Source organism: Rutidosis leptorrhynchoides, chromosome 3, assembly GCF_046630445.1.
Source record: "Rutidosis leptorrhynchoides isolate AG116_Rl617_1_P2 chromosome 3, CSIRO_AGI_Rlap_v1, whole genome shotgun sequence".
NCBI lineage: Eukaryota > Viridiplantae > Streptophyta > Magnoliopsida > Asterales > Asteraceae > Rutidosis > Rutidosis leptorrhynchoides.
In genome coordinates this window covers 2,896,480-2,918,607 of record NC_092335.1, presented here as the reverse complement: position 1 = coordinate 2,918,607, position 22,128 = coordinate 2,896,480, and the positions used below count along the sequence as shown (strand labels likewise).

Below are 22,128 nucleotides of genomic sequence, written 5' to 3'. Positions count from 1 at the left end.
GTTACAGACATACCTTCTCCAATGGTTTTCTATAGCCCGGTGTTGTGAAAGGGGAGTTTAAAACACGAGTGGGCCTTCTTTCTCTTTTCCCACGTCTAACAACCCTCGGAGATGTATCATTGTCAGAGAAAGATCGAGGATCCACACATGCATCCTCCTTATCAACATACAACACACAAAAAATAAGATGAGAAGCCAGACGCAAGGTCGCAAAAAGGTCCTTGCGTCTGAGTTAGCGACACATAGTAGTTAGTTGCTTGGTTCCGGTTAAAATAAAGAATGGATAGATAGCTAATCCTTCTCGGATCAACTATGACACAACCTTCTCGGTTGAAGAAAAGAACCTTCACGACCTTCTTTTTATTTCACGTTACTTTTATCAATAATAAAACTAAGTTCTAAATAAACATGAGAGTCCTTTTTAAACAAAATATGGATAACCTAAAACTAAAGATAAACATGACTTTTAAAATTTAAACAAAGACTCCTTTATTACTTCCAACTCTTAGCATGTTATCCTCGAACAAATTGCCAGCTTTCATATTTGCTATCTTGATTTTATTTATCACATCCCACTTTATATTCCCTAGCCCAACAAGTGTAACCCATTTAATCCTTAAACTAAATAAATAGAACTTGTTGAGTTGGCCCACCTGGATCATACACATATGCATCAAGAAAGATGGATTTGATGGTGGTGGATGATTTGGGGATGAAGAAGAAAGAAGAAAGAAGGAAGAAGAAAGTTTCAGAGTAGTGTGGGAGGAGATGTAAAGGAGGAGAAAGGTGTAAAATAAATTTGGGTCGGGTCAGAGAAGGTTATTATTAACGCATGTTATTGGCCAATTACAGGCTGACACCATTTACCACAATTTATATATATATATATATATATATATATATATATATATATATATATATATATATATATATATATATATATATAATTGATTAAAATATTTTTATATTCCTACTTTATTTAAGTAAGACAAAAATGTAAGTAAAAATTAAGAGGTAAAATTGGAAAGTATACAAAATTGATAATATGTCATTCACTTTTTCTTAAACTATTTTTTTTATATGTAGACTATTAAATTGGAACGCAGAATATAAAATTAAGATTGCATTTGATTCATACCTTAAAAATAGAAATTATATTTCGGAATATCTCCGAGGGTTCGGTTCACTGAAAACCAAGACATCCCCCGGTGACATGTGTCTTGCACACTATGATACTATCATTCATTCAATCAATCAATCATCAAGTTTGAATCATATCATTCATTTAAAAGAAATATTTTCTACAAAAACTAATTACTCCGTAACACTATAACTTTTACTCTTTTAGTTATGGATGCAAAAGCCCGTTGAGAGTGGGGACTCATCTTTTTTCTTTTTTACATTATAAAAAAGTCACAAATTTTGTCTTGTTGTTTGTTGGAGATGCAGAGAATAGAAGTGTCAAAGCTCTCTTCAAATATACCAAAATCAATAAACCATAAACCAAAAAGAAAATAAAATATAAAATGTTCTGTGACATCATATCTTCAATCGGTGCTCGTGGTTTTTCATTTTCCAGTAAGCATACATCACTTATATTTCTTCCTACATTTATTATTTGTGTCTATGTATTTATGTTTAAGGTTTATTTTAGGAATGTATTTGACTTTGGTGTCAAGAAGCCATAACCACCACGTTTTATTGCTGCAACTTTTTCAGACTAATTCTTTTAAAGTTTAATGCGAGCGATTAGGCCTAGCTCAGCATTTTACAGAATACTGTTTATTTAATTGGCAGATACATGTGAGTAGATAAAAGAAACAAAATTGTTGAATGACAAAGATCAAATGAGGAAGAAAAAAAGGGAAAATGGGAAGAGCGGCATGTTCATGTTGTGATAAAAATGAAGTGAAAAAATGTGCTTGGACTCATGAAGAAGATAGATTACTAACTGATTAGATCACTAAACATGGTCATGACACCTGGCACCTGGGGTTCCTTGCCTAAACTTGCAGGTCTATTGTTCATTTCTTTCCAACTCCAATTCCTCATTTTATTCATCGTATGGTAAATTGGTATTATATAGGTGATTAGAATTTGGTCATTTGTTGATCATGGGTCTTTTTTGGTAACATACTGTATTTTGTGCTGAATTAAGGTAGAATTTTTAGGCAAATTTCATTAATTAGGATAACTTATTTGTGCTACACGTGGGTGGAGAGACAATCTCTCTTCTATTTTATGACATAGGAAAGATCTCTACATCTCACCTCTTCCCGTACCTCGCAATCGTGGGAATGGGTGTTGTTTGGAAATAGTTTTCAACTAGCACTTGACGCGTCTCGGTTATTACCTCATTAACTACGTCATTGCCCCAAGCGCAAATATGGTGGTGGTGTTGTTGTTTATTTGTGCTAGTTAGTAGGTATAACAGGTTACCAGATCACATTTTATTATTATTGATTGAAACAATTAAGGTAATTAATTTGTGAACTCTTATTTTTTGCTATGATGTGTTCTATGACACATATATTTGAAAGAATAAAAACAAAATTATCTAAGTTGAAACAACACAGCGTAAAATTATCTTTGTTTTCTACAACCTTTTTTGAAATCATTTTAATTTCTTTTTGGATCTGATTATTTTGTTACAGGACTTAAAAGGTGTGGAAAAAGTTGTAGACTTCGTTGGACAAACTATCTCCGTCCTGATATCAAATGCGGTTATTTCATTTCTAAAGAAGAACAAACAATCTTCAATCTGCACAGCTTGCACGGTAACAAGTAATGAACCACTTTCACTTTTAACCAATTGAAAAATCTATCATGCTTTGCATTTTATTATGTCTGGCGATTTAGACGCATACTCTCAAAGTTGGGTCAACTGGGTCACACTTTCCGGTTAACTGGGTCTTGAGAAAAATTAGGTCTGGCAATTTAAACCTAAACAAGACTTAAAAAGGTCCAATGGGTTTCCCTCTAATCTATTGAGTCCTATACAATATACAAAGGAACATGTCAATTGGGTATCAATTCCTAAAGCTCAATAAATATGGATAGGTCTAATGGGTCTTGTAAATAGGTTAAATGAGGGTCGAGCATAAAGATCATAACAAGTTTCATCTATCAAACATAGTCATATATGTAAAAAGCAAATGTAAAAGTATAAACGTAAAAAGTAAAACATAATCATAAATGTAAAACGTTTGCACCCCTTTGCCTATGACCCTTTATACAACCCAGCCTATTTGGACGCGTTTAAAAATCCGACACATTTGACCCATGACCCATTCCAACCCAAAACCGTATTGACCTGTCACCCAAACCAACCGAAGACCCGTTTGCCAGGTATACATGTTATGTTATGTTATGTAGCAACTGATGATAAACAAAACACTGAATGATTCAGGTGGGCAGCCATTGCTTCACAGCTGCCAGGAAGAACCAATAACGAGATAAAAAGTTACTGCAATACTCATGTATGAAAACGGATTCCTAACAAAAACAGAACCCTTGAAGCCAAACCTCCTACCAAGTTGTCACCAACTCTCCATATGGCAGACTGTGAGAACACTATGGTGAAGGATGAGGTGGCAATGGATCCCGTGTTTCTGATCCCTGAAATTGACGGCAATAATTTTGTGCATGAATGGGATTCTAACAATGAAGAAGCGTTTCAAAATCATATGAAATTCGAAAAGGTTAAATGTGAAATCCCTACCATCCGAGACATAAAGTTTGAAACAGATTCAGTTGTGACAGGAGTCGCGTCTACTAGTGAATCGTGTGATCATGGTATCAAGGAGCATATCAAAATGAAACAAGAGGTGGATGAGATAAGAACAAATTTATCAGAAGAATCTGAAAACTCGAATGAAGAAGAAGAAAGTGCATCTGATATAACATTGGATCTCCTGCTGGATATGTTAGTCCCTTGATAACAACAGGAGTATTGTAGAGGGGGGGTGAATACAATTTTTTCCAAATAACTTAACAGTTAAACCAATTAGTATTCAAGCATGCAAATAAATAGAGTCACAGGTAATTTTCAACAGTTATTCTTTATTGATTGAATCACAAAGAATCACAACTATCCTTGGCGGAATGATAGTTGGTTGATACAGATTACCTAGATTATAGCTAAGAGGTAAACTAACAGCTATTACACGTTTTGACTCTATAAAAATAAACCCACACCACTAGTTATTACAATAGTGGATACAACAATTTATAGTAGTCCTATTAACCGTGTAATGGTTCTATTGTCCACTGGTACATAGGATGTCTGTACTTGTGGAGACAACTATATTAGAGAGCATGCTCTCTTCTTTCTTCTTTGGTAGCTATTTGTAGGAACACCCCAATTTGGTTTGGCACCACTATTTGATTAAACAAATAGAATGTTGTGTTCCCTAGGTGATGACAAAGTATAACCCATGTCTGCACATGCGTTAAACTTCTGCATTCCCACGTGGTCTTGTAAGGTCACTTGTCAGCCGCCGACGCGTGTCCTTTTCTGTTCAACTTTGTCTTTGACTTCTGTTGAATAGTACCATTGATGTAGACCACTCGGGAAATGACTATGCTTATAATGGAGCATAGCTATCTTGTGTAGTGAGCTGCATTCCAGCTGTGCTGGTTCTTCATTGCTGAGCCACTTCATGTTCTTGATTTGCTGAGAACACATCCTGTGCTGATTGAAGAACATTGTCTATCTTGTGCTGGTAGACTGAGCAGCAAACTAAACACTCGACACAGCAATATCTGCTGTCTATACATGAACAAACTTGTGCTGACTGCACATAGCACTTTAGTGCAAATAAATTACAGTTTTGTCATAATTAAATCCTTAATTATTTTGGGGACTCAACAATCTCCCCCTATTTGATGATGACAAAACCTATGACATGTAGAGAAAACACTAAAGTCAGCATGGAGGGACCTAATGAAAATAGGCAGTAAATTTATCCTTTTTTAAGTTTGTTTTGGGATCTTTTGCTGAGTTATCCATATCTTTTAATTTGATATGATTTGGAAGATAAACTCATTTCACTTTCATTACAACACAATATGTACAGTAATTACAACAACAGCAGAATGAAAAGTGAATTAAACAAAAGATACAGTTTGAGCACATAGGAGACTATCTATCTTTATCTTTTTTTCGTTCTTCTTCAGATAGCTCCTCTTGTTTGATTCTCCAGGCTTTAGGGAATAGATAAGGTACATCAGCAGGGTTAAATACAGGGATATGGGGAGGTAGAATTATGGGGCCTTTTCCGGTTGGTCCTTCACCAGTGGATTGCTTTCCTTTAGGTTTTTGAGAGAGGACTTCATCTACATTCACTACTGGTGCATTCCCAAACCTTGTTGCTTTCTTGAAGAGCTGTTGGAGTTCAGATTTAAGTGTATTTTTGATAGCACTTTCACCTTTACCAATGAAATACTCCAAGATCTCCATCCATTCACTAAATCCAAGGGATCTTAACTCATCATAGTTTATTCTTTCTTGAACTTTATTCTCCCTTACAACATTGAACGCTCTTTTTGACCCTCTATTTACTTTGATGATCCTGCTGGGATTGGATCTTCTATTCATCACATCACCATACCTACTCCTATAATAATGATCAGGAAATTCACTGGTACGAACAAATTCTATAGGAGCAGTAGCAGGTGCTTTCTCATCAGCTTCCATCTTATCAAATGCCTTATCCTGTTCTTTGACAATGGCTTTAGCTAATTCTAGGGACTCAGCCTCTTGCTTTCTATCAGCAGCCAATTTGTCTTCTATATCCTGGAGCCTTACCCTCTCAGCGAATTCAGCATCAGCAGCCTCCCTTCTTTGAATTTCAGCTTGTAGACCCAACAAATAATCGTCGACAGTGATTTTCAGGGATTTTGCTATTTCAATCATCTTTCTACCCTCTTCAGTTCTCAGGGCAGCATGATACTCCCTTAGATCCATACCCAGCTGGTGAACCTCTTGAAATTGAGCTTTCTTCTCATCAGTAGAGAGCCTTTGACCACTGTTGTTTAAGTATACACCAATTTCAATGCCATAAGTCAAGGCATTGATGTAAAGTGGCTGATCAAGGGGATGATGCAGCAATCTAACTTGGTGTATCCTTTCATTGATAGCAACTTGTCTTTGCTCAAGTAATTCCTGTACAGTGATCTCCAGCCGGTAAGCATCTCTTTCATCTGGATTCATTTTAAATAAGTCTGGCTCACCACGGGTAACTGAATCATCTTCCCAAGTTCTGTGTTTACCATGACGTTTTGGGGAAGATGGAGGATACATGATTGATTCACCTATGCCAGATGAACTCACTAGAAACTGATTGCCATGATTATCCTTTGTTCTGTTAAAATAAGTGAGGGTCTGGGGAGAGATAGGTGATTGAACAAATAAATGATCTCCACTACCCCATACTGTAAAATCAGCAGGATTAACCGTATCATCATCTTGATTAGCACCCAGCTCAACCACCTTGGCTGGGTCTTCAACACTTGTAACACCCAGCAGCACACTTTTGGCTGGGTCTTCATTCATAGCACTCTTTGCTGTGTCTTCAGTACCAGCTGACTGATTAGTATCAGCTGGTACAACCACCTCAGTATCTTCATCAGCTGCCACAAATAAGGGTCCTTTCCTTAGGGGCTGATTATTCCTAGGAGCAGATTTCACCATTTGTTTATCTATGGGTATGGGTTCAGCTGATGGTTCTTGTGTTGATACTGGCTCAAGTGGAGGCAGGTAGGGAACGATAGCAAGATGCTCCCCCTGAATATCATCATCATCAAGATTGATTGTTTCTGTTGGCTTATGTTGTGTAGCTGGCTATGCAGAAGATGTTGGGCGAGAAGATGAGCTGGTTTCTAACATAGCATCTAACCATTTCATAAAAATGTCAGATCTAACTCCTCCCCCTGACTCAGTAGATGCAAGATAATCTTTCATTTCTTCTGGAGTCATTCGTTTGATCCTATCTGCTCGCTCAGCATACAGCTTTGCCATCTTTTTGTCGTATTTGACCATGAATTTGGCATTTCTTTTTCGTGCATCCTTTTTGAATTTATCAATGCCAATCAGGTAATCATCAATGTCCCTCTTTTTCGGGGTCAGCCATCTCCTATGCTTAATTCTGTGGCATTTAAGAGCAACATAGGCATCCCATTTGACATTGAAGGCATCATTTAATTCTGGTTGTCTCTTCTGATGTCTCTCCCATTTTCTTTTCATTCTTCTTTCAATAGTTTGAGAGACAACAAAAGCTTCAGCAACAGCCAAAGCAGAAACATCACTGGGCTTACTGCCAGAACCAATATCATCCACTGATGTGGCAGACACACTGGGTTGAGATTCACCAGCTGCCTCTACACCAGCTTTAGTATGAGCGTTGCTGGGCTTAGTGCCAGAGTCTTGACCAGTAGAACCATCACCACCATCACCATCACCATCTCTCCTTGGTTGTTTTGGAGCCTTTTCATGCTCATGCTCCCCCTCTGATTGTTTTCTCTTTTTGAGTTTCTTTTTAGATTTCTTCTCCCCCTTTTTATCATCAGCAGGGGCAGAATGGTGAACAGGGGAGACATGTGCATCAAGGTCACTATCTGAATCTGGAACAGAGAATGCAAAATTGTTCCAGTCAGCAACTTCAGGAGTAAGATGGTCACCAGGATCCACGCTAAATTGTCGAAGAAGGAGGTTGGAAGACCTAACTTCATTCCTTTCAACACCCATAGCCATCTGCTCAACCATGGCCCTAACATCACCCTGTAGGATAGCCAGTCGATGCATATTTTCAACCATTTGAACATAGGCAGAAGCAGGAATCATGTTAGCCATTTGCTGTTCCTGTGAATCCAATCTCTCATGTAGCACTGTATTTTCTTCATTAAGAAAAAGAATTCTGCGATTAGCAGCATCCAAATCAGCTTGAAGACGGGCAATGTCCTCAGTATACTCATTGTGAGAGATGATTCGTTTCTTTAAGTCCTCCTCCTCTTCATGTTGTTTGACAATGGCAGCCACCGCAAGATCTGCAAAGACACATACTTGTTTGAGCTGGGCTTCAATATTGGAAGTGGTAGCTTGCCCAGCATTACGTATGGCTTCAGTCACACTATCAGCAATAGCAGTGCGAATGGTGGATTGTAGATCAGGTGTAACCTCGGCTAGTATCTTATAGACAGCCAGGGTGGAGATGTCAGCCACCTCATCAGCATTAAATTTAACATAGCTGGTTGAGGGGTGGTCAGAAGCAGCTAACACAGGATTACCTCCGTGGGGTGGTGGAGGTGGAAGGTCAGAATCTGACTCGTCACCATGATCACCATCATTTTTACCTTCACCCGAAGGTTTAGAACCACTAGTATCCTTGTCAGCATCAAGATCAGCATCATAAGTGAGATCCACTGGTTTATCTTTGGTACCAGGCACATTATCATGAGTGACTGGTTCATCCTTACCAGTACCTTTATCAGCATCACCATCAGAAGAAGAAGATGACGAGGAAGAAGCTGATGAATCAGAAGGTACTGGTGAATCAGGAATATTCTGCATAACATATTTACCAGTAGAGGGATCTTTGATGAACTTGAGAGGCCTCCATGTACCAGGCCATGGAGAAGCAGCTGGAGCCATGCCAAAAAAATGATAATATGGCTGCTCGTTGATCTGTTCTAAAGTAGCCAGCCTCTCATAAACTTCTTCTCGAGTTGGTCGATCAAGCTGAGACAATAGTTCAGTCAGCTCCTCGCGAGGCAATTTGCTGGCTAAGACTATGGCAGTTTGAGGATTAATAGTTAGCTGATCCACCAGCAGAGCAACTCTAGGAGTAATAGATGCTCCCCGATAGATGAAGTTAGGGACAACTTCATCAGGATCTGGCAGCTAGCACACATAAGGTTTCTTCTCAGCAGAAACAGTAGCCTGAGAAGAGTCAGTAGTGGCAGAAACAGAGGTACCAGCATCCATAACGGGTTCCGTAGAACCAGTAGCAGCGGTAGGTAACTGTGCAGTAGGTGAAGAAGCAGCATCTGCAACATCTTTAAAGAAAGTATCCGGTGTGGAATTAGAAACATTCGGAATAACACTAGTAGCATTAGTATCCACCGTTGGCTCTATGGGGACATAGCCAACATAGCCAGCATTAACAAAATCAAGACCCTCCAGAATAGTATTACCCTGTGAACCAAAATCTGATGGAAAAGTAGCACTTTTACCAGCATCCATGATAACATCAGATGGAAAAGTAGCACTTGTACCAGCTTCCATGATAACATCAGATGGAAAAGTAGCACAAGTACTAGCATCCACAATAATATTTTGTGCATCAGTAGCAGCAGCAGATGCAATGTCACCCTTTGGTTCATGGACAGGTTCATCAAGAAGAACATCCTTGACAATATTGTCAATTACCTTTTTAAGAACAGGAGGATCCACTATGATTTCATCTCTCACTTCAGGTGTAGTAGTGGAAGCAGCAATACTGGGAGCAGTATCACCAGTAGCTGTAGAAGCAACAGTACTAGCATCATCACCACCAGTAGGAGAAACAGTAGCACCAATACCATAGCAGAGGCAGCAATCTACTCAGTAGGAATAATATCATCTTTAACTTGCTCCCCCTCTGCCTGTTCATCTACCCTGCTAAGAACTGAAACGATAGAACATTTTATGTTAACAACTGTAGAACCAAATAAATTTGACTCAACAATTGCATCTGGTGTTGGTCTCTGGGGACAGACTAGTGATTTGGTCAGCCCTTCGAATGAGACAGAATAAGGTGTCTGTAAGTACAGCTGTGACTCTGCTGACTCATTGGTGACACATATTGACCCAGATAGTGTAAGAGTTCTGGCTAGTAATGATGTAGGAGTGAGACTCTTATCATGATCCGAGTAAAATAATGGTTGTGCAGTATCCTGAGCTGGTTCAACACGATGAGGACCCAGCTCAAGTATGCTTTGGGGGTCAGGTATGTGCTCTGCTGGTTGTACTCTCAGCAGAGTATATAGCATTAAGTTCAATTTTAAAAAATGTGGAAGTGTCTGGCTAGAAGAGTATGGGTTACTACTCTTCTTAACACTAGTTTTAAAACCAGTCAGCTTGGGAGCCAGGGTTATACCTTTAACTCCTCTTTCATTTTTTCAAGTCAGCAGATAAAAGATTTTTAATTATGTTAGAATTTTCTGCTGTTTGGTCTAGAAACACACCAGGTTCCATAGCCACATCCTTTGCAGGAGCAGCAGTTGAGACTAGTGCAATCTCCCCTATGGTGAGCCTGGAGCCAGCTTTTGCTTGTTTGGATTTGCCTGTTACCAAGAAATAGTTAAGCAACGGATTCCAATACTAGAAGTGGATAGTCAGTATATAAGACTAGGGCTGTTCTTTATGATCAGAGAGCACTAGATTCTAATACAACTACTGTTTTACCAGTATGTGAGACGTTGGTTGTACTAGTTGAGGTAGCTGGCTTCTTCCTTTTTACAGCTGTCTTTCACTGAGGTCCCTCCCCTTCAGCTGGTGCAGCACCAGAGGCAGCCGGTTGGTTCACTCCACCTCGAGCAGCAAGATACTCAAGCATGCCTGGTGTCAGGACATTATATGGAGCAGCAGGAGCATCTTTTGGAATTCCCCCTTATTTTGGAGGCATGTCGAATGATTCATCAGCAAACTGCTGGTAAGCTTCACCCAACTCATTTTCAAAAACAAGGCTCAAAAACCTTGGAAAGGTGATTAAGTGTGTTCGTTTAGGTGCAAGCACCATTTCCCTTAGCCTTAAGTAAATTTCACCAGCATAATCAATATTTCGATTGAACAGCATCCCATGACCAATCTTCAGCTCAAAATCTGAGCACTGATCAAAGCTCCCAGACTTCTGACTGATGCATTGAGTCAGCAAGCCAAAGAAAAAATTCCACAGAGGTGGCATCTGCTTTCTTAAGGGCGTATGAGCCACTGGTCCATCAAACCCTATAATCTCCAGTACCTCTCTTCTAAACTCATCACTGGTTGGTGAATTAACGAACGGACCAATGGGTAATTGGAGAGCACGTCAGATGGCATCAACAGTGATGGAGCAGGCTAGGGTTTCAGTCACCATGCCACGAATACATGGAACGTTCTGTTGAGTGGTGGCCGTGGTGGCAATATACCAGAATCTGGCCAAACAAGCCGGATAAAGATGAGAAGGTACGCTGGTAATAGCTCGAGCCAGTGGTGATTGTGTTATGTAATCGATAAGCGTATCATAGCACAAGTTGGCTTTGGATTTGGGAATTGAAAGGGCATGAGCAGCATTGCCTCTTGATAGGCGAATGGAAGAGTGTTCTGGTGCATTTGCAGCCCTAACAAGGCTTGGGTGCAGGTTGAATAGAGGGCCCTGCACCACTTGTTCTTCGATGACCGGTGGTGGTTGCTGTTCCGGTTGTTGTGGTGCTACCGATTGTTGTTGTTGTGGTTGTTGTTCCTCTGGCTGGTTTGAAGCAGGTGGTGATTGATGTTGTTGTTGTTCTGCCATTGATGATTTCGTAGAAGATGGATGTATGAATTGATTTGAAGATTTGGGGATTTTTAGAGAGAAGAGTGTGAATTTGAAAACTGAATAACCGAAGGTTATTATGGAAGATAAAACACTCTTTTAACCGTTGTGATTGGGTGAAAAAGGCAGGAGAGAGAAAATGACAACTGCCATTAGCAGGCGCGTGGGCAGATGTGACAGACTGGCACACTCGAGGGGACACAAATTGATGATTTGACGTATATACTGCTTGAACACTCATACCTCACATTCAACATTAAATGCAGCAGGTTTTAATTTTAAAAAAAAAATTAAAAACCACAAAATAAGTTTTGTATTAAATACAAAATACTTTGTTACATTTAATATGTCATGAATTTAATTTAAATCATTGGGAGTAAATGAGTTTCAGATTTAAGGAATCATTTAATTTTGTGAGCTATTTATTATTTCAATTAAAAACATTTTGAGTAACCAAAATATAAAAGACGTTGTTGTGCTGAGTGTTTTACATGTAGGCAGTAAGTTCACAAAAATGACTTACTGGTTTGCCCTACATGTTGTAGAGCCAGCACACCAACAAAAATTGTCTTTTATTTAAAGTTCAAGCATACCCAGCTCAGAGATGAGATAGTTAAAACATTTCTCATCTAAGGGCTTTGTGAATAGATCTGCTAACTGCTGGTCTGTTGAAATAAAGTGTAGCTCCACATCTCCTTTTTGAACATGATCCCTTATAAAGTGATATCGAACGTCAATGTGCTTTGTTCTTGAATGCATCACAGGATTGTTGGTGATAGCTATTGCACTTGTGTTGTCACAGTAGATTGGAGTCTTTGTAACATGAACACCATAGTCTTTCAGCTAGCTTTGCATCCACAGTACTTGAGCAGTACAACTACCAGCAGAAACATATTCTGCCTCAGCAATAGATGTGGACACAGTATTTTACTTTTTGCTCATCCAGCTGACTAGCCTACCACCCAGTAACTGGCAACCACCAGTAGTACTTATCCTGTCTATTTTACACCCTGCAAAATCAGCATCTGAATACCCAATTAGCTCAAAATCCTGGTCTTTGGGATACCAAAGACCACGTTTAGTAGTAGCTTTCAGATACCTAAATATCCTTTTGACTACTAGCAAGTGTGACTCTTTAGGATCAGCTTGATATCTGGCACAGAGACATGTGGCAAACATAATATCTGGTCTGCTGGCTGTGAGATAAAGTAGGGATCTAATCATACCTCTATATTCAGTGATATTGACTGGTTCACCATTGGGATTAGCATCTATTTTAATAGTTGCTGCCATTGGAGTCCCTATATCTTTTAAACAGGTCAGACCAAATTTCTTTAGCATATCTTTGATATATTTATCCTGGCTTATAAAAATTCCATCATCAAGTTGTTTAATTTGCAATCCAAAAAAGTATTGCAAGTCTCTTTGTAAGCTCATTTCATATGTCTTTGACATAAGTTTTGAAAAATCTTGACAATGTTTCTCATTTTTAGATCCATAAATAATATCATCCACATATATCTGTACCAGCAAGAGATCACCATCTGTCTCTTTTGAGAACCGAGTAGTGTCAATTGTTCCAACTTTAAAACCTATACCAGTGAGATACACATGAAGTGTCTCATACCATGCTCTTGGAGCCTGTTTGAGGCCATAAAGAGCTTTGTCTAGCTTGTAGACATGGTCTGGATATTTACTGCTTACAAAACCAGGAGGCTGTTTGACATAAACTTCTTCTTGCAGCTTGCCATTTAGAAATGCAGATTTAACATCCATCTGGAATACCCTAAAGTTCATCTTAGCAGCATGTCAAGAACAGTCTGATAGCGTCAATCCTAGCCACTGGAGCATAAGTCTCTCCATAATCCAATCCTTCTTCCTGTTTGAACCCTTGAGCTACCAACCTAGCTTTGTTTCTGATCACAATCCCATCTTCATCCATCTTGTTCTTGAAATCCCACTTGGTACCAATGATTTTCTTAGTTTCATCATCAGGTTTAGGTACCAATGTCCAAACCTTATTCCTATCAAACTGGGAGATCTCTTCTTGCATAGCTCCTGCCCAGCTTGGATCTTTGATCACTTCATCAGGACATTTAGGTTCAATGGTAGACACAAAATTTACATGCATACAGAAATTGCTGGTTGCATGCCTTCTTGTCTTAATCATTGGAGACAAAAAGAAGGTGATCCTTTCCATCAACCAAATTCACCTCTTGGCGGTGAACCTGAAGCACTTACCGGTGAACCTGTCCGAGATACTATTTTCTCACTCATTTCCCGAATATCTCGCCACGATTATATTCTATCTAAAATTCTAAACCTTATTCATCCGTTCGTTCCGACCGACAATCATTTTGGAGTAATGGAAGAAGTCAAAGAGCTTCGCACTCGATTAATAAATTTGGAGAATATGGTGCAAAATTTACCAGCTTCAGCAACATCACCAGTACCAACAGTACCATCAGCAACAGCACCAGTATCATCAACAATCCATGCCTCACATCTCATTCTGTACCTCAAGCATAATCATCGTTCTACATGATGTTCTACATCATTTATCCCCGTTCGACATGGCGATTAAGTAATCTCTAAAGTTTTGGAGATTATCCATTCTAGTTCTAACGGTAAATCAAATGAGATTAATATCATATTAACTCATTAAATCCATGATTACATCTGAAGAAAATATATATGTAAGTATATTTTCATAAAAATTGTAATTAAAAATTCTTTTGTACAAACTGTTAATGGTGAAAATATTTTAACGGGTAGGTAATACCCGAGAAATATTCAGATTTCACATTAATAAGTTACAATGTACATTCTTCGAAGCTGATTCAACAGTCATTTACTATCCTACTTACATCCACCGATATACAAATCCGTTCACCACAGAATAACCATTTTCATCCAATTTCATATTTGGATTTTGATTTATCAGAATCCAATAAGTGGCCTAATGAAGAAAACATTTGACAAAATAAAATTTGTTAGAAACAAACAAATTAACTATGAGAAATTTTGTTAAGAATTCACGCTAACTGTTCCTAGCTAATTGTTCCTAGCTAACTGATTACATTTTATTTATCGCAATTTACATTCTCGCAATTTTATTTATCGTCATTTAATTTCTGTTATTTACTTTACGCACTTTATTTATCGTCATTTAATTTCTGTTATTTATTTTTACGCACTTTAAATATCGGGACACGTATACAAGGTTTTGACATATCATATCGATGCATATATATATATATATATATATATATATATATATATATATATATATATATATATATATATATATATATATATATATATATATATATATATATATATATATATATATATATATATATATATATATTATTTGGAATAATCATAGACACTCTATATGCTGTAATGCTAGAGTTCGCTATACAGGGTTGAGGTTGATTCTTAAATAATATATATACTTTGAGTTGTGATCGAGTCTGAGACATGTACACGGGTCACGATACGTATTAATTAATTCGAATGTTATATATTAAATTATATATGAATTATTGAATTGCTAACTGTGGACTTTGAACTATGGATTACCAACATTGGACAATTAAAATGAATTAAAATATTAATTATAACATATGAAACTAAACAACTCTTCAAGTTTGCCACTTGATTTCATCCTAAACCTCATTTATATCTTGACGATTACAATCTGCGTTCAAACCTTTCATAATTCTTGGAAAACATCTCAATCGAGAAGATGAACCAACCGCACTTCATCTACGGAAGAGAAGATTTATGCATATAGTTATGCGCCTGAAAAACTCTCGAAAACTGAGTAAACGTTTAACACGTAGCGGTGCTAATTCCTTTAGCATTAGTATTACCGAAAATAACTTTGCAATCTCTTTCCAAATTAGCCAATTTTTCACAGCTCCAGCAAGTTAATTTCGATTTCTCATTCGAAACAACCTTATTATAACCTTGAAATATATGCGTGCTCTTTTATTGTTACCAGAGAACCTTCTATATTCCACAATATTACCATTAACGTTTAATCATCTAAAGACACAATTCTCCTGAAAACACCTCGGATTGATAACCGACAATTCAGATATGGCTGCATTAAATGTAGACGAAACAGTAAAATTGTAGATGGTCTAAATGGCCAAGAGTTTGATGTTAAAGAATGGAGTATTGGGAACGCTCGATAGAAAATTTGGTACTGAAAAACAGATTGAGCGAACCATGAAGGAGACTAAGGACAAATACAAGGACCAAACCCTATATTCAAAGACTCCAGGTAATTCTGGATCCGATGAAACCTGCAACGAATATCTTGCTCCGTACTCATGTTAAAATCTTGTGGAAAATTTTTCTTCATCAACCTTCGAACTTAGAAATTCCAAAATATCATCATAAATATCTTCAATATTTCTGAGGATATTTTCATACATATTCTTGTCCGAAATAATCTACCTCTTCGTGTTTTCAGTATTCCATTATATTAGAAACTTCAGTAAAATCTAAGTATAAATTATGAATGAATTGTGGAGAAGTGTTGGGAATTGAAGCATGGGTTAGTATAATATAATGACGCTAGGCCAACGTGATTATATTATAGAAAGTCATGCTGAGTTTCTAATGAAACGTGATGATGGTTCACAGTAGATCATACCATTATAATTTGCCATGTTACATAACTCTTTCATTCTACTTAACTCCTGAACATATCAAGATAATGTATTCTTGATGGTTCTATCTTCCGTGATGTTGATAAATTTGAAAATCAAATCATGCTATCACGTTCCTTCCTGCTTAGAACATTATAATCATTCGAAACTCTATATCTACGAACTCTAGACCATTATTCGCTTGACTTGAAGTCGGAAGAGAAAACAAAAGCATAAGAGCTTCAAAATATAAGAGAAAATATAAAGCCTAATAACAACATGGAAATTACAAACCGTGTATATCAATGCGTATAGCAATATAAAGACACGGGAAAATTATAAATACAACAATACCAAGAGCGAAGTAGAAGCAAACAGATTCCTCCGGAGGAAGTTGGAATAGAAGGATGATTGTTGCGATAGACAGAATGAGGTCAAGGATTAGAACTGGATTGAGCATTTTCACAATCTTTGGAAGTATGAATTGAGAAAGAAAATATTGGAGTGCTGAAAATAATGGAATGGAGGAAGTTCATTTATATTGGAAATACGAGACAAAGCAATCGAGACAGATGATCGCATTTAATTAAAGAGACCTTAATTTCCATAAATCCCGAAGAATCAGATCTTATAGATTTCCAAGATTTTCTTTTAAATCCCTTGAATTCCGGAATTCAACCTTGACTAGTCAAAAGTTATGACGAAACTTTATTTCCTCATTTCACTCTTTAGTGATAACTTCACTCGTACTCCTCATATAAACGAATTGTTTTACTCATATTACCCTATAGTAATAAAACTCTATTTTGCAACTCATATTCGTCATGAAAACATTTTTATTGTTAGCCATGACCACCTCACTCAAATTTCGGGACGAAATTTCTTTAACGGGTAGGTACTGTGATGACCCGAAAATTTCCGACTAAATTTAAACTTAATCTTTATATGATCTCGATACGATAAGCAAAGTTGTAAAGTTGAGTCTCAAGAAATTTTTGAACTGTTTACATGGATTCAATAGACCTTTGACTATTCCCGACAATTCACGAACAATTGTTTATAAATAACTAAATGTATATATATGAATATATATATATATATATATATATATATATATATATATATATATATATATATATATATATATATATATATATATATATGTATATATATAAACAAAAGTATATATATAATAATTTGAATTAATAAGATACATTATAAATCATTGAATTGAAAATATAAAGTATTATACAAAATAACTAAAACTGTTATGAATCTATATAAATATATATATGACTTCTGAAATATTAAATATATATTAAATATTCTGCATATGTTAATATATATATTTACATTATATAACTACTACATAAAAAAAATATGGATGTTAATATATTAAAAATTTAATTACAAATATTATCCTTATTATATATCTATATAAATATATATATGACTTCTGAAATATTAAATATATATTAAATATTCTGCATATGTTAATATATATATTTACATTATATAACTACTACATAAAAAAAATATGGATGTTAATATATTAAAATTTTAATTACAAATATTATCCTTATTATATATATGACTTTTGTATTAATATGATTGTTATTATTACTATTATTATTTTGTTATTAGTATTAGTATTATTTTTTTTACTTTAAGGTTAGTATTAAAAATATTATTATTATTAAATATAAATGCATTTATACTTATAAAAATCAAAGGTAGCAGATATAATTACGCAAGGTTGTTTAACATCCCAATCATCCTATATTGAATCTTGTCTTCTGTCCCTAAAAGAGTAACAAATCGAATTAGAATCATAGAACATAACAAAATCAGTTGCAAGATTGATATCCACTTTCATTTATTTATTTAATTTTATTTTAATTCCTCCTGATTGAAATTCTGTGTCGACTTCATTTGTTATAAAACAAAAGTGATCCTATTGTCTTCACTAACTCCATTTACTCTATCACCATTACATAATCGAAAACACACATCATCTTGAACTCAACTTCACGACAACCTTCATAACCACGGTCACCATGATCACCACAAAATGTCACCCTACAAGCCTACATGGAATCACCACCATAACCTACACTTACTCCTACTAAAATTCCTACTACAATATGTATACAGATCCATTCCTAAAAAGAATACCAAGCTTAAAACCATTATCAAAAACTACAATCATCACCTATGATCAACGAACTAAGTGGTGCTTTCATTTGGTTTACTCAAACCATAACAACCACAACTAACCGTCGCCAAGTTCACTTATGTTGCTGCTAAGTTATTCGAATTTTTTCCTGTTGAAACCCACAACATCTTTGACCTATTAAACACCATCACAACCACCATATTCTATCATCACCTTCAACCCACTTCATCACATTAAACAATCACCACCACCCACTTGCAGGAACAAACCGTCACCATAACCATGATGAGAACCACACGAACGCCACCATCGGTATGCTATAATACCTACTATTCAGTATTTTTTTTGTGTCTTCCCTTTCCTGCTGTAAATCACTGTTCGAGCAACAATAAAGCTGTTGTATACATATTAATTAAAACCGCGGATATTAAGGTTAGTGATAATTAAAGGTGACGATTAATAGAGAAGTGATGCATGTATGATGATTATCAATGATCACTGCAGCTATTTCTGTTTTCTTCTTAATTCGAGCAAAACATGAACCGACATCCAAACCCAATATCAAAGAAACCGAAACCCTTTTGTTTTAACTACAGATCGAATTCTTTTCTTCTCCTTCTTATGATACAAACAATCTCTCCTTCTGCCTATGAGTCACTGTCGATTACATCACAATTGATAACTAAAGACCATGATTTCTTATTCGATTAGACCTACACAACCATCTTCTGTTATTCTCTTGTTCGATTACTATTACCATAAGATGATTCTTGGTGAGCTGTTAAACGAAATCAAGTCACTTATTGCTATTGTTTTCTCTGTTACGAACCCATACATAATGATGATTAGATGATCACGATAATTTAAATGATCATGAGGAGTTATATGATAATAATGATTAAAGATGATGAGCTATAAAGGAGATGATAGCTACTTAATTTTTTTTTCTTTTATTCGTAGCTGTGATCACCAACAGGAAATACATCCACTTTATGAATATATTTATTTTAAGAGGCCAGCGAATGTGATTTGAGCCGTAGACAGCTCTTCTATTTGGGCTTCGATAAATGCAATTGGGCTGCAACCTTGTAGTTGTTTCAGTTGGGCCGTGTAGGAGTTTTGCTGTTGGGCCGGAGTAATTATGGGTTATATGATTTTGGATTCGGTATCAAAACAGAAATAAGTAAGTGGAGCCATTGTTAAGGGCATGAGTGTTTAAACGACAGGTCATGGGTTCGAGCCCAGGCTAGGACATTATATTTTTAGAAAAGCTTTGGAAGGTAGTCTTTAATATCATTATTATTATTATTAGTATTATTATTGTTATTATTGTTAGATTACTTATTATTATTATTATTATTAAACTTTTTACCATAATTATTATTATTATCATTAAAATTATTTATGTTCTTATCATTATTAATATTAGTATTATTAATAAACATTATTAGTATTATCATTACAAATATCATTATTATTAGTACTATCCTTATTATTAATAATATTATCATTAATATTTTTATCATTAATATTAAAATTATCATTTTCATTATTATTATAAGAATTATCATGATTTTTATCATAATTAGTATTATTTTGAATAACAAACAAATATTATATACAAGTTAATGTTACATAAAATTCTATAAACATTTATTGTATAAATATTACATCTAACAAATTATTAGATTTTGATATTATATCAATTATTAATATGTATATATATATATATATATATATATATATATACATACATACATATATATATATATATATAACTATTCGATTACCATTACATGTGTTAATATATATAATTGAATATAGGTTCGTGAATCCGAGGCCAACCCTACTTTTGTTAAATGATGTCATATGTATTTTTACTACAAAATACAGTATGGTGAGTTCATTTGCTCCCTTTTTACTCATTACATTTTTGGGCTGAGAATACATGCAAATGCTTTATTAACTGTTTTACAATATTTATATGCGTGAGTTCATTTGATTCCCTTTTACTCTTTACATTTTTGGGACTGAGAATACATGCGCTACTTTTACAACTGCTTTATTAAATGCTTTTGAAATACATTTTGAACTGCGAATACATGAAATGCTTTTATAAATGTTTGACGAGATAGACACAAGCAAAACATTCCTCGAATGATTTATGTGGACGTGATAATTGCCACCATTGAATTATGTGGACGTGATAATTGCCACAATTGATATGAATATTTTTCCCCTGATTATTATTGCTTGGTAACCTAAGAATTAGGGAACATCACTAATTTTGAGAATTAGTGCACGTCTAATTGACGCGAATCCTAAAAGTAGCTATCGGGTTTAACACCCCCACCCAGAATGTTCACTAGATGGAAGGGCTAGTGGGCGTGGTGTTTAGTACTTCGAAGTTTATATGATTATTATACAGACGAGATGTTCTGTTTTGGGGATATTATTATGCGCATTATATGTTAAGGTCGGTTACCAAGCCAAGATACAAAAGAAATGAAAAGTGAATGTTATGTATCGAGAGAATGATTTTATACACAGGTTATGTGTATGTTATTTTTGTGCACGAGATATGTGTACGGTTACTAAGATTTATGAAAAATGATTTCGTACACGAGAAAGGTGTACTGTATTTAAAAGATATCGCATGTACATTACAGGTGGGTATAGGATTCGGGCTCATTTATACCATGCAGCATTTAAATCTTGTGGTCTATCAAAATTACAGAATTTTTATTGTTTTATGATAAACTTATGAACTCACCAACCTTTTGGTTGACACTTTAAAGCATGTTTATTCTCAGGTATGAAAGAAATCTTCCGCTGTGCATTTGCTCATATTACATGGAGTCGTTCATGGCATATAGAGGTCAGAACCTCGCAATGGGATCAACTGTTGAAGACTTCGTCCAGATGGATTAGGACGGGGTACTACAAATTTCTCCCCCTCGGATGTAAATAACTAAATCGTTCAAATAATTCTTCGATTGGAATATCTGTTGTCTCAGACTTTGATAACATAGGAATCGTTGAAGCTTTGTTCAATTCGTGATCCATGATTCTCTTGCAGTTAGGTGGTGCATCATGTTATTTACAACTTCAAACAAATACATATAAACAAAACATAACTTGCATCATGTTTTTTTTTTTATTAGATTTTATGATGTTGCCTTTTCTCCATAAATAAAACAAACAAAATAAATAAATAAATACAACTATACATGATGATGATGCATCACTGTCTTTGACTTTAGTAGTAACTGCATGGAAAACCAATCTTCTGATGTTGAAATCTAGAATCCAATGACGTTGCAAGGTACAAATCATTCTGTGTCTGTGATACAAGACTGTACTTCTCAACCCTTCAAGAGAAAACACCTCCCTTTGGGTACCCGATATGTATGTTGTTGAATTTCGGTCCAAGTAATAAAGGTAAATAGAAACAAGTATGCATCCTAGACAAAGTATGCTCACCTTGGGGACTCACAAAATTATCCTTTGCTACCGAGTATAATGAAATGTCCCGTTCATATTGATTATAAACGTTCCATATTAATTGATTTCGTTGCGAGGTTTTGACCTCTATATGAGACGTTTTTCAAAGACTGCATTCATTTTTAAAACAACCATAACCTTTATTTTATCAATAAAGGTTTTAAAAACAATACGTAGATTATCAAATAATGATAATCTAAAATATACTGTTTACACACGACCATTACATAAT

General features: G+C 35.6%; 2 pseudogenes; one reads left to right on the top strand and one right to left on the bottom strand.

The window, feature by feature from the left end:
• Positions 1 to 1,860: 1,860 nt before the first annotated feature.
• Positions 1,861 to 3,938, top strand: LOC139896896 (myb-related protein 308-like; annotated as a pseudogene).
• On the bottom strand, positions 2,245 to 2,388 carry LOC139903704 (U4 spliceosomal RNA; annotated as a pseudogene).
• Positions 3,939 to 22,128: the final 18,190 nt, after the last annotated feature.